At 48.0% G+C, this 13329-nt stretch overlaps 1 long non-coding RNA gene across 1 annotated transcript in view; it reads right to left on the reverse strand.

The window, feature by feature from the left end:
- Positions 1-1555: 1555 nt before the first annotated feature.
- Positions 1556-13329, reverse strand: part of LOC140384930 (uncharacterized) — a 45338-nt gene continuing 33564 nt past the window's right edge. The window contains exon 2 of the long non-coding RNA XR_011933223.1: positions 1556-1645. This is a non-coding gene — a long non-coding RNA (uncharacterized lncRNA). The remainder of the gene's footprint in view (positions 1646-13329) is intronic.

The following is a 13329-nucleotide window of genomic DNA, read 5'->3' on the forward strand; positions in this document are numbered from 1 at the left end:
GTTCTCCCCGTGTGTGCATGAGTTTCCTCCGGATGCTCCGGTTTCCTCCCACAGTCAAAAGATGTGCAGGTTTGGTGGAATCACGGACATCATTTCCGGATTTCAGAACCTTTCCTCATGCTATACAAATTGCAAAAAAGAAACGCTGTTTCAAGTTTCTCCTGGGATTTAAGCAGCTCGGCATTTACCATCAGCCATGCCATAATACTTGCGGGAGGTATTTTTTAGGTTGACCAGCAGCTCTGAAACTTAACAAGGACTGTCTTCAGGGCAGGAGATCGAGGAAATTGGAAAGGAAAGGCGGCTATTTTAGAGTCAGCCTGGGAGCTCAAATCATTGCATTTGATGATTTTCAGGGGGTAATTGGTAGCTTTTTTTATTTGATCCTTGTTTCAAAATTATTCTCTGGATATTAATTTCAATATATTTATTTGTGTGCGAATGCATTTTCAGAGATGATGGGCGGGATTCTCCCAGCCCCGCGCCGGGCTGGAGAATCCCCGCAACCGCGCCACCTCGCCCCGACACCGGCACGCGATTCTCTGCTGCGCGGAGAATCGGCGCCATTGGCGCCGGCGCGTTTGGCGCGGCACCGGTCGCGGGCCGCTCTACGGGGCCGGGCTGCTGATTCTCCGGTCCGGATGGGCCGAGCGGCCGCCCTAAAAAGGCAGGATCCCGCCGGCGCCGTCCACACCTGGTCGCAGCCGGCGGGAATTCTGCGCGCAGGGTCGGGGAGTAGCCTGTGGGGGGTGGGGTGGAGGGGGCTCCGATCCCAGGGGGGGTCCTCCAATGGGGCCTGGCCTGCGATCGGGGCTCACCGATTGGCGGGCCGGCCCCTTGATTCCCGAGCCTATTTTCTTATGCGCCGGCCCCTGAACTCCCCCGCCATGTTGCGTCGGGGCCGGCACGTTGAGGGAGGCCACCGCGCATGGGTGGATTGGCGCCGGCGCCACTGCGCATGTCCTCGTTGACGCGGGTGCCACTGCGCACGTGCAGATCCCGCGGTGCACAGTTCGCGCCGGGATGGGAGGCTGGAGCGGCGTGAACCGCTCCAGCGTCTTGCTGGCCCCTGTAGGGGCCAGAATCGGTACTCCCAGCGGCCCGTTCATGTCGTTGTGAAACGTGACGGCGTTTCCGATGGCGTGGACACTCTGCCGCCGAATGGGAGAATCCGGCCCGGTGTCCTTCGAATGAGAATTTAAACCAAAAATTCCTTTTGCTTATCTGGCAGATGTTAAAGGCCCGATGGCAATTATTGGAAGAAATGAAAGGGCATTCCGCCACAACCTTCACATTCTTTACCTAACAACTGCACAATAGATTAATTTGTTAACTACCTTGTTGCTGCTGCTGAGAATTTGCTGCATGCAGAATGGTTTCCACATCTGCCGATGTGATAACAGGAACTGTATTTCAAATTAATTATTTGTATGTACGTCAACAGGCTATTTGACATGGCAAGAGACTGCACTAATACTAATATTCATCGGATTTTAATTTTCATGCTAAAATACTACATCCATTTCTATCTCTGTGATCACCCCAGTTCCACACACCTTGTAAAGTTTTGGGATCCTCCAATTCTGGATACTTGCACATCCCCAATTTCTTTCCCTCCATTATTGGCGGACATATCTTCAGATGCCTAGTGTCAGGAAACAGAGATAGTTTTAAGCAATCTACATGTGTATTTTGGGATGTTAGAAACAAGGTAAAGGTTTAGGTGAGTTTAATTATGTGGTCCTGTATAATAAAGGGTTAAACTTTAGTTAGATTCATGTTAAACAAAGGTGTTTGCCTATATGGGGGCTTTGGGTATCATTTCAAACAGTGCTCCATTGTGATTCGAGAGTTTACAGTGTGAAAACAAACAGCTTAAAGAAAGACTAGGCTGTTGCTGAGCAACCAGGGGAAAATCTGAGTTGGAAAGAAATCTCTGAGTTTGGTTTTAAGCTGGACCCAGTAGTAGTTGGAACCAGATAGCTGGGGATGAGGCGACTCTCACAGGCACTGCCAAATGCGTAGGCAAAAACAATGGAGTACGATGCAGAAAGCAAGTCCCAGAAGTTAAAGAACAGATAGTTCCAGAAACCAGTGAATGAAAAGAGAAATCCCAGGAAAACTGAAGTCAAAGGGACAAAAGGAACTGGAAATTGAACCAGGTATTGTTCACTGAAGTTAAAGAAAGGTGCAGAGAGTGAGAGACTCCCAGTTACAGACAAAGCTGAAAGTGCAGACCTGGTGATGTTGATTCGCGAGAAATCAGATACCTGAAGTAAACCTAAGGTTGATGGTACCTTATTAAATCTGTGAAGCAATGGTGTTCTGTTAGTGTGGCTGGGAACCTGAGATTTGCGTGGAAGCTTGAATGCACATGGTTATCCAGGGCAGATGAATACTGAAAGGAGAGATTGAAGTCCTGGAAGTGGATCATTGGTGAAGTCTGAGAGAAGGTGTTGTTTGGGTGAAGATTCGAAGACATTTGGAAACACTTGTGTGGAAACAGGAATTCCAGTGAGACATTTGTCTCACAGAGTGATAAGCATCTGAGGGGATTTGAGAAGTCCACAGAATTAGGTGGTGTTTTCGACTTGATTTCAGAGTGTGGTGTGTCTGACCACAGTTGGCCTGGTGGTACAGGGACTATGTACTTACTGAAAACATTAGAATTTAAGGTATGTTATAACATGTGTTATCCTTAAAATTGGTGTACATTTGTAAAGATATGGGTGGGATGAAGGAGTATTTTGTTATAGTCTGTTCCTCCTTGTCTCTAAAATAAAAGTAAAAGTTATGTTCTATTGAATCAGGGTTCCATTCTGGGATCTTACTGTTAAGTAGTAATATAAGCTGGGATCGTAACACTGGACTCTAACCTCTGGAATTCAATCCCTAAACCTCTCTGCTTTTTTAGTTCTCCCTCCTCAAGTCAGTGCTTAAAACCAACCTCTTCTGACCTAATGGCTCAGAGTTTATCATCAGCAGTGAACAAATCTCAGCAGCCATCATCATAATTATGCTTGTCCACAGACTTTTCATGTGAATTTGCAGTGGAACTCGCTATGATTAGACAGCCAGTTTTGGTGCAGAACCCGATACAGGGGGCTGGATTCTCCTTTATTGGGACTATGTTACCACGGCAGCATCAAAACGGTATAGTTTTAATCCTGAAAATCCTGGATTCCCAGATCTGCAGGAAGCTAGCAGGGACCCAGGTAAATCTCACAGCTTTTGCTGCAGATACTGGACCCCGCACGTCCGGGTCGGAGGCGGCGTCCAGCGGCCGCGCCCTTCTCCATAGCAGACTCAGACCGCGGAGCCAGACCAAGAAAGAGACCCCACGATCAGCTGCCCGCCTGACCCTCAAATCCTGCACAGGCACTCCCGGCCGCCTTTAAGGCCCCTCCATGATCTCCGATCTGCCCGCCCCCGACCAGGACGGCCGTGGACTGAGTCCGCAGCGCCACGCGAGTATCCCGACCGGCTGGAGCACATTAGTTCCACGTCGTCGGGACTTCGGCCGGTCGGACACGGAGGATGTCGGAGCGGGCCACTGGCAATGGCCCCAGGCGGCGCGGCGTACTCCCCGAGTCACCACTTTTCGGTGCCCGGAGGATCCGCGAACTGACGCCGGTGCCGATTTCTGCGTCAAACTGGATTCTCCGCCCCGGCGCCGGCCGCTATTTCGGTGTCGGGGTGCGGAGAATCCAGCCCTGGGGATTTGGGAACTGAATTATTTACCTCCTTAACCAAACAGATTGAAGAGTCCTTACTGGGGCATGCAGTGTCAATAAAGATTCTTCTTATTATTATATTTTTTCTTAGCCACAGGGACCTGCTACACTGATTGAAGCTCGGCCGACTTCCCGACTCAGTCCGGGTGAGATGGGATCGGAAGAGGAATCACACTGAGGACAGTGAGGCAATCTAAAACCGATTGCAACAAGGAAGTTACACCCGAAGGATACTTTAACTGAAATATATACAAATTCACTTACTTTTGCATGATTTCCCAAAATCAACTTTTGGATAATATTGAACCATTGTGAAAGGGTAATGGGGTTGTGTTTTATCAGCACCAATCAGCTGCTGCAATAGCTTTACACAGGGAAGGTTTCTGTTTTCATGTGGGTGGTTACATAACTGTGTTAAACCACCAAGTAAAGTTACCATTGAGTTCTGCGACGGAAAATGCGACTGGAATAAACTGCCTCCCTTTGTGTTCGGACAAAAACTGGAAATGGATTTTGAATTTGTGCATCGAACCAGAAATTGAAAGATCCTTTGTGGCGACATTTGTCTGGCAAGACACCAACATAGGTTCGCCCATAGGCGCGAGCAGAGAGAAAGAGATCCTGCTGTTGAGATGAACAACAATGTAAGAAGGAAAAAGAACAAGTTGATTTCATACAAACTGCTTTCTGATTCACAATTGATTAGTTGACTGCATTAAAGTGTTCAAACATATCAATCTCATCTTTCTATGTCTCCCTCCACAATTTAATGATTCCAATTTAAGAACATACCTCTTGGAGTTTTGAATACATTTCTCTAATTTTTACAGCTGTTTTATATTCAGTTTACAGTAATTATATTACTTCCCGAGTTTGTAGCTTTCTTTCTCTTTTGATTTTATTTTTATCCACGCTCTTATGTCGGTGGGAACCTGGGAATTGTTGGGGAGAGGACTTTATTTTCTCTTTCATTGTTTCTTAAAAATCATTCAAAAATGCTCAATTACCACAATGATTGTTATTTTTGAAATGATAGTGTAACCGGATGGTCACAGCTATTTGATGGTCAGGTGTCAGCAACGCGGGAGTTCTCCGGGGAGTGCGGGCAGAGGTACAGCATGTAAGAGCTGCTCAGATTAGTTAATAAACTGTTGTTGTTCTAAGTCCTTGGACGACAGTCCTTGGAACCAAGCTCTCTGGTCACCGCACTACCAGAAGGACGTGGAGGCTTTGGAGAGAGTACAGAAAAGGTTTTACCAGGATGTTGCCTGGTATGGAAGATATTAGCTATGAGGATAGATTGAATCAACTGGGATTGTTCTCCCTAGAGAGACGGAGGCTGAGGGGCGACCTGATAGAAGTTTATAAAATTATTAGGGGTATGGGTAGGGTGAACAGTTGGAGACTTTTTCCCAGGGCGGAAATGACAATTGCAAGGAGGCACAAGTTCAAGGTGAGGGGGGAAAGGTTCAGTGGAAATGTGCGGGGGAAGTTTTTTTACACAGAGGGTGGTGGTGGCGGTCTGGAATGCCCTGTCAAGTGAGGTGGTTGAGGCAGATACGTTAGCGGTCCTTTTAAAAGAAATTTAGAGTACCCAATTCATTTTTTTCCAATTAAGGGGCAATTTAGTGTGGTCAATCCACCTAGCCTGCACATCTTTAGGTTGTGGGGGCGAAAGCCACGCAAACACGGGGAGAATGTGAAAACTCCACACGGCCAGTGACCCAGAGCCGGGATCGAACCTGGGACCTCGGAGCCGTGAGGCAGCACTGCTACTCACTGAGCCACCCTGCTGCCCCCTCGTTAGTGATCTTTAAGACTTATCTGGATAGGCACAGGAACAGACAGGGTATAGAAGGATACAGGCGGTTGGTCTAGACAGGACACGTGATCGGCACAGGCTTGGAGGGCCGAAGGGCCAGTTCCTCTGCTGTACTGTTCTTTGTTCTTTGTTCTACAGGCGAACACTTTACTAAACATAGCAGACCCTGAGGCTGTCGAGAAGTTTGAATCTTTTGTTTTCCAAGTGGATAAGGAGAAAGAGGACCTCAAGATACCGTTGAAAATGTTTGAGCGCATTTGTTTGCCAGTGAAGGACATCATACTCGATAGAGAAGCATTTAAAATGACAAACCAAAGATCTGACAGATCGATACAGTCCTTCACTGCGACTCTAAAAATCTTCACAAAAACATATTCGTTCGGCACCCTTACCGGTGAGCTCGTAGTGATCACATTGTGTGTGGGGTCCACGGTGACCTTGTCCACAAGCAGCTTCTTCATGAGAATGATCTAACATTGCAATCAGCCATCAGCATCTTTATGTTGAATGAGCAGTCAGAAAAAAGCAGCAAGGAGTTAAGGTGGAGAACAGAAGGTTTTGTGGTACAGCGCACGTCCTGCTCCAACTGCAGTGCTGTCACCCTCAAGAACAGAGCAGCGTGTTTGGCATTTGGGGAAACGCTGCTACAAATGTGGCAAATGGAACCATTTTGCGAAATGCTGCAGCTCAAGTCACAACAGCCTTCCTGTGCCACCAGCCACATTGCAGCCAGTCACGCCTCCAGGACACCAACAAGGTAAACGATTTGGAGCTCAGTTAGAGCAACCGAACCACTGACCCTCCAACAACACTCTACTGAGAGAGTGTCAACACCGTCGCAGAGAAGGGTGAGATTTTCACCCCCTTGAACATTTCCTGCAGTAATGTAAAACTAAAAGTAAAGATTGACACTGCAGCAATGTGCAATATCCTTCCCAAGAAAATACTGACGGAACCAGACCCATATGCATCACTAGATCCTGACACCAAGATGGATGTCATAGCCTGTGGCGGATAAACCATTCGCACTGAAGATGTGGCCACACTCCATTGTGTACAGGGCAGCTTCAAGTTTCATATTGTCGACCAGAATGTAATGCTATTATTGGGCCATCAGGGCAGCATTATATTAAGATTCATCCACCTTGGTGCAGATGTATGCACTCAGCAACACCAGCCCCAGAACTGACACAATATAAACACCTATTCAACTGTGCCACCATTGGGAAGCTACCTGTAATATGCCACATGTGGCTAGATGCCTCGGCACCACCAAGAGACTGTGCTCCCTAGCAATGAAGCAGAAGGTGGTCAGTCGATGAGCTGAATCGGATGTCGACACTGGGTGTCATAGCCCACATTGACAAAGCCACAGAATGGATTTCAACAATGATGGCCGCAGTAAAGAAAGGTGGCATGGTCAAGATATGCATTGACCTAGTTCATCTAAACAAGGTGCCGCTCAGACCTCATCACCCTATGAGGACGGCTGAACAGGTGATAGCCGATATGCCCATTGCTGAGGCTTCCAGCAGATTCTATGCGAAATACAGGATCTGGAAAATTCTCGAAAGTCATTCCATTCATGGGCGTCATTCTCCGACCCCCCGCCGGGTCGGAGAATGGCCGTTGGCCGCCGTGAAACCCGCCCCCGCCGAAGTCTCCGGTACCGGAGATTGGGCGGGGGCGGGAATCGGGCCGCGCCGGTTGGCGGGACCCCCCGCTCAATTCTCCGGCCCGGATGGGCCGAAGTCCCGCCCAGAAATTGCCTGTCCTGCCGGCGTAAATCAAAGCTGGTATTTACCGGCGGGACCAGGCGGCGTGGGCGGGCTCCGGGGTCCTGGGGGGGGCGCAGGGCGATCTGGCCCCGGGGGGTGCCCCCACGGTGGCCTGGCCCGCGATCGGGGCCCACCGATCCGCGGGCGGGCCTGTGTCGTGGGGGGCACTCTTTCCCTTCCGCCTCCGCCACGGCCTCCACCATGGCGGAGGCGGAAGAGACTCTCCTCACTGCGCATGCGCGGGAAACTGTCGGCGGCCGCTGACGCTCCTGCGCATGCGCCGCATTTCCGCGCCAGCTGGCGGGGCACCAAACGCCATTTCCGCCAGCTGGCGGGGCGGAAATCCCTCCGGCGTCGGCCTAGCCCCTCAATGTTGGGACTCGGCCCCCAAAGATGCGGAGCATTCCGCACCTTTGGGCCGGCGCGATGCCCGTCTGATTGGCGCCGTTTTTGGTGCCAGTCGGCGGACATCGCGCCGTTGGGGGAGAATTTCGCCCCTGGTCTCCGCAAGGCATCTCATGGAGCACCGAGTAATAGGGAAAAGGGACCATGATAGAAATACTCACAGACTCTTCCCTGTAACACCTGGTCAAATGGTCCAGATGCAGATTACATGTGGCCACAACAAATTGGCGGTGGTACACAGCCATACCCAGCAGCCAAACAGCTACTTGGTAGCCTTGGATGGTGCCCACTATGTACGAAACCGGTGTCACCTACTGCAGGCATCAGAGCCAGCACCAGCAACCACAACAGTTCCCCAGTCACCCAGTCTACAATACAGACTCCTTACACCGGTGGAAATGCAGGCTCTTCCAGAAGTCTTGCAGCAACCTCTACAGCCATTGGGTGCACCAAAAGAATGTCTGATGTCATCGCCACTAAGGACCTGAGACCATCCCCGACACAGTTGACTAGCACAACCATGCACTCAGGGTCGATGCCCAAACTAAATACAAGACGTGGAGATGCCGGCGTTGGACTGGGGTGAGCACAGTACGAAGTCTTACAACACCAGGTTAAAGTCCAACAGGTTTGTTTCGATGTCACTAGCTTTCGGAGCGCTGCTCCTTCCTCAGGTGAATGAAGAGGTATGTTCCAGAAACACATATATCGACAAATTCAAAGATGCCAAACAATGCTTGGAATGCGACCATTAGCAGGTGATTAAATCTTTACAGATCCAGAGATGGGGCAACCCCAGGTTAAAGATGTGTGAATTACATCAAGCCAGGACAGTTGGTAGGATTTCACAGGCCAGATGGTGGGGGATGAATGTAATGTGACATGAATCCCAGGTCCCGGTTGAGGCCGCACTCATGTGTGCGGAACTTGGCTATAAGTTTCTGCTCGGCGATTCTGCGTTGTTGCGCATCCTGAAGGCCGCCTTGGAGAACGCTTACCCGGAGATCAGAGGCTGAATGCCCTTGACTGCTGAAGTGTTCTCCGACTGGAAGGGAACATTCCTGCCTGGTGATTGTTGCGCGATGTCCGTTCATTCGTTGTCGCAGCGTCTGCATGGTCTCGCCAATGTACCACGCTTCGGGACATCCTTTCCTGCAGCGTATGAGGTAGACAACGTTGGCCGAGTCACACGAGTACATACCGCGTACCTGGTGGGTGGTGTTCTCACGTGTAATAGTGGTATCCACGTGAGAACACCACCCACCAGGTACGCGGTACGTACTCGTGGCTGATTTAAAGGACAAAAGTAATTATGTTGAATTCACAATACTTCAGTCATTTAATCACCACTTTACTGTTATTTCCCGCTGGCTCTGATTCATTGTGCTAGCTCTTCATTATATCTATGCTTGCAGCACCATTATTATCACCTGTGGGGGCTATCATAGAAATATTTTTCTTCCTTTGCATTTGAAATGGTTCATTTTGGTGCTGACAATCCAAGAAAAACAATTTCTACCGTTCATTGCGGGCTCCAGAGGAAATGCAGAGTCACACTGATCAGTGTACATGCTCTGTGCCAAATATTTTTATTCCCTGTAATCGCTGCTACATCCCTTGCTTTCAAAACTCATTTTAATGCTCAAACCTGATTTTGTGGCGGCGGACAAATCTCACCTCATTCATCATGTTATGTGTGGAACCCTGAATAAATCAGCTGAACACTCCAATTCGAACTACAATTAAGCAATTGAATGGAACAGATTAGGTTTTTCCCATTCCGTACAGCTAATAATGCTGTGATAAAACGCCCTCTTTGCAATCGAGAGATTCCTAGTCAGAGACATAATAAGAGACAAAAACAATGAAGTTGTGGAATTGAAACATAAAATGATTCCCTTTAAAAAGCAATTCCCTTTCAAATCCTGCAATTTTTAAAGCAACAATATACAGGTTCCTTAGCATTGCACTTGATGTTGATAATCTTGGTTTGGATGAGGCAGATTTATTTATTTTGCACTCACAAAGGGAAACAAGGGTATTCCCCATCTTGAAATGATAATGTTATTTTTCTAGTCCAGTCTTCTGCTTACAGGTGATCAATTTTTATGAGGGAGAATGCTATTTTGGGAGAATATCCAAATAGTCTTCTCCTCGTGATGAATTTGAAAGTCTCTTTGCTTAAGCAGTCCTTCGCGATTCAGGATGATTTGCCTCCAGTCCATTCGGTGGGTTCTGAGATGTCAGGTTGAGTCCAATACGTGATCTGCAGACTCTGCCACATGCGGGCCAGGTGGTGCCTGAAGCGTTAGCTACATGAGGTGTTTGGAGGCTCAAGTGCCTCCTCCGATGCCTCAACTTGACCTCTGCACGTTGCCGAAGAAGTTTCTCGATGATTTTGGTATCTTCCCGATAAACCTTCTTCAAGTTGGTCAGTCAGAAGCCACGGGGCTTCCGGGAGTCACTGGGGATGTTTGATTTCTTGAGGGATGCTTTGAGGACAACCCTAAAGCATTTCCGCTGCCCTCCAGGGAGTTTATGGCTTTGACTAGGCAGACAGAAGACATGCTGTGAGCTGTCACCACCTTGCCAAACAGAACAGGCTTCTTTTCAGAGAGCCAACATCATCGATGGGGCTCGAAGGACCCACAAGAAGGTCCAGCACTTACTGTACATCACTGGGAAAACAGATAAAACACAAAGAGAAATACATTTTATGTGGCATTGTGGTGATCCCACCAGCTCAAGTTCACCAACATATATTAAAAATTGAATTCTACACCAGATATGCCCCTGATCAAGCCACTTAGTGAGCTCAAGGTGCCTATTAATTTACAATAAGTAGGATTCTCATCCTATCCTCCCCACTGGACATTAAAAATTACAAGCAATTACAGAGGCAATGTCCAGGACCATAATTTTCAAAATGCGTCCGCCCTGGATCCTGACCCCACAGCCCTTTAAAAACCCAATCTATCATGTCGACATGTTGTTCTGTTCATGTATCAAGTTGGTCAATGGCAAACAACAGCAGAGCAGATACAATGTACACAATGGGCCATGTAGTACCACGGTAGTCAGTACAATTGGCTGAGACAATAATCTCATTGTCTATTCACAGGACTATATTTCTGTTTATTAATCAATATAATAATTGATATAATTTATATAAAATCAGATCTAGTTGAATGTCACCATGCATCTTGTGCCAAGAATATAACATGTTAAAATTACTTAGGGCATGATTTAACGGTAAAAGTTCTGACTGTCATTTCGGGCGAGATGGCGGGGAGTATCCCGATGGCTGCGTTGGCGAGATCGCAAGGAGAAACATTCTTCCAGCTTCTCTCCTCAAGTCCCCTCAGGATCTTATACGTTTTAAGAAGATTACATCTCATTCTCCAAATTCCAATGGATACAGTTCCAGCCTATCCAACCTTTCCTCAAAGACAACACTCTCAACCCAGGATTGAGGTGAGTGAACCTCCTCTGAACTCCTTTCAATGCAATTATATCCTTTCTAAAGTAAGGATAGCAAAGCTGTGCACAGTACTCCAGATACCATCTGACTAAGGGCTTGTACAGTTATAGCAATGCTTTGCTACTTTTATACTCAATTTCTCTCACAAAAAAACAGCAAATTTCCATTTGTCTTCCTAATCCTGGCTGTACCTGCATACTAAACCTTTTGTGATTTATGTACCCAAATGCCCATATCCCTCTGTACCACCAAATTCTATGTTTCTATTGTTCCTGCAAAAATAGACAAGTTCACAATTTCCGACATTATACTCCATCTGCTATAGTTTTGGCCAGCTATTTAACCTAATTAAATGCCTTTGTAGACTCTTTGGCCTGTAGTTTTGCAATGATGGAGCCTTTTGTCATTGTGAAATAGGCAGTATAGGCCACAAACCTGAGGGTTGGCACGGAGGGGATGAGACCCATGGGGTATGTGTAGAGGGACACAGATTGGTGGAGTGTATGAGGGCCATGGGGAGTGTTTGGGGGAGTGAGTGAATGTGAGGGGTAACGTCTGGAGGGAAGCTTTTTGTTTTATGGCTTTTAAAACTCTTTGCGTGCAGAGGCAGAGAGGCAGGCATTCGGCCCAGTCCACCTCTACGCCTGGAAGCATTGACACTCTTTCGGGAGTGGCAGGCCCAACTACCAGAGAACCCTGACAAACCAGAACAAAATTTCCAACTTCTGAAGCACTTGCTCCTGGGCCGAGTTTGTCCTCCCTCTGTTCTCCCGATCTTGGAGGGGAAATCCAAGTCTTAATGTCCTCTTGACATCTTACCTTCCAAAGTACCTTTGTGTCACATATCCAGAAGGGCTGTGGGGTGGTCCCTCCTATCGATACTGTTATGAACAGATGGACATGTGGCAGGCAAGTTGGTGAGGGTGAGGTCACGTACGTTATGCCCTCTTATTGGTTCCCTCGCCACCTGCTGCAGTCCATGGGGGGTGGAGGGGGGGGGGGTGATGGCAGGAGGTTTCCTTGCCCATGCTTGACCTGGTGCCATAGGTCCAGAATCTATGTTGAGGACTCCCGTTTTCTCCTGACTGTATATCACTGTGCCATCACCTCAGGGGGTTTGTCGTGTGAATAGGAAACAACATGCCTGAAGATGGTGATGGTCTGATTTGGGACATTGACTCAGAAGGGATGTGTTACTTGAGACCCTGCTCATTTGGCTCAGACAAACGCGATAAAGACACCTGAATTTAGAACAACTCGACTTTATTCAAAAGATACAGCTGAATTGTGATTTCTGAGAGTATAATACAGAGATGACTCAGATGGACTACTGAGATCTAGGTAAAACCCACACTGCCTCTCTGCCTCTGCACGCAAAGGAGGCTAGCCAGGCTACAATCACTCGCTGTGGAAATTTCCTTCTCTGATCTCCGAATTCAGAGCTCCTCTTCTGCCCTGTTTGCTCCCAAGGGTTCTCCAGTTGTCACTGACGATGTGTTCCGACGTCCCTTCTTTTATCCAGGTTTTACTCACGCTGAGACATGACACACACACACACACACCTGGCCTGGGTTTAATTAGACTTAGACTCATCGATAGGAATAAACAGGATACTCCTGTTTAATAAGGGGGATTTAATCAAGATGGGAGGCACGGTGGCAGAGTGGTTAGCTCTGCAGCCTCATAACGCCAACGATCCTGGTTCGATTCCGGCCTCGGGTGACTGTCTGTGCAGAGTTGGCACGCTCTCTTTGTGTCTTCGTGGGTTTCCTCCAGGTGCTCCGGTTTCCTCCCACAGTCCAAAGCTCTGCAGCTTAGGTAGATTGGCCATGCCAAAATTGCCCCTAGGTAGGATTATGGGGATAGGCCGGGATTGGGTTTTGGTGGGGTGCTTTTTTAGAGGATTGGTGCAGACGTGATGGGCCAAATAGCCTCCTTCTGCACTGTAGGGATTCTACGATTCTATATTGGGATTCTTATGAAGGTCCATTGTCCTGATGTTTGACCAGCTATTAGCCAATTATGGAGTCTGATTGCCTGTTTATCGTTCTTCCTGTTACAATGTTTACCTCTACTGTCGTGAAGTGAGTTACATATTCACAGTATGGT

The sequence above is a fragment of the Scyliorhinus torazame genome, chromosome 10 (genome assembly GCF_047496885.1).
Source record: "Scyliorhinus torazame isolate Kashiwa2021f chromosome 10, sScyTor2.1, whole genome shotgun sequence".
Taxonomy (NCBI): Eukaryota; Metazoa; Chordata; class Chondrichthyes; order Carcharhiniformes; family Scyliorhinidae; genus Scyliorhinus; species Scyliorhinus torazame.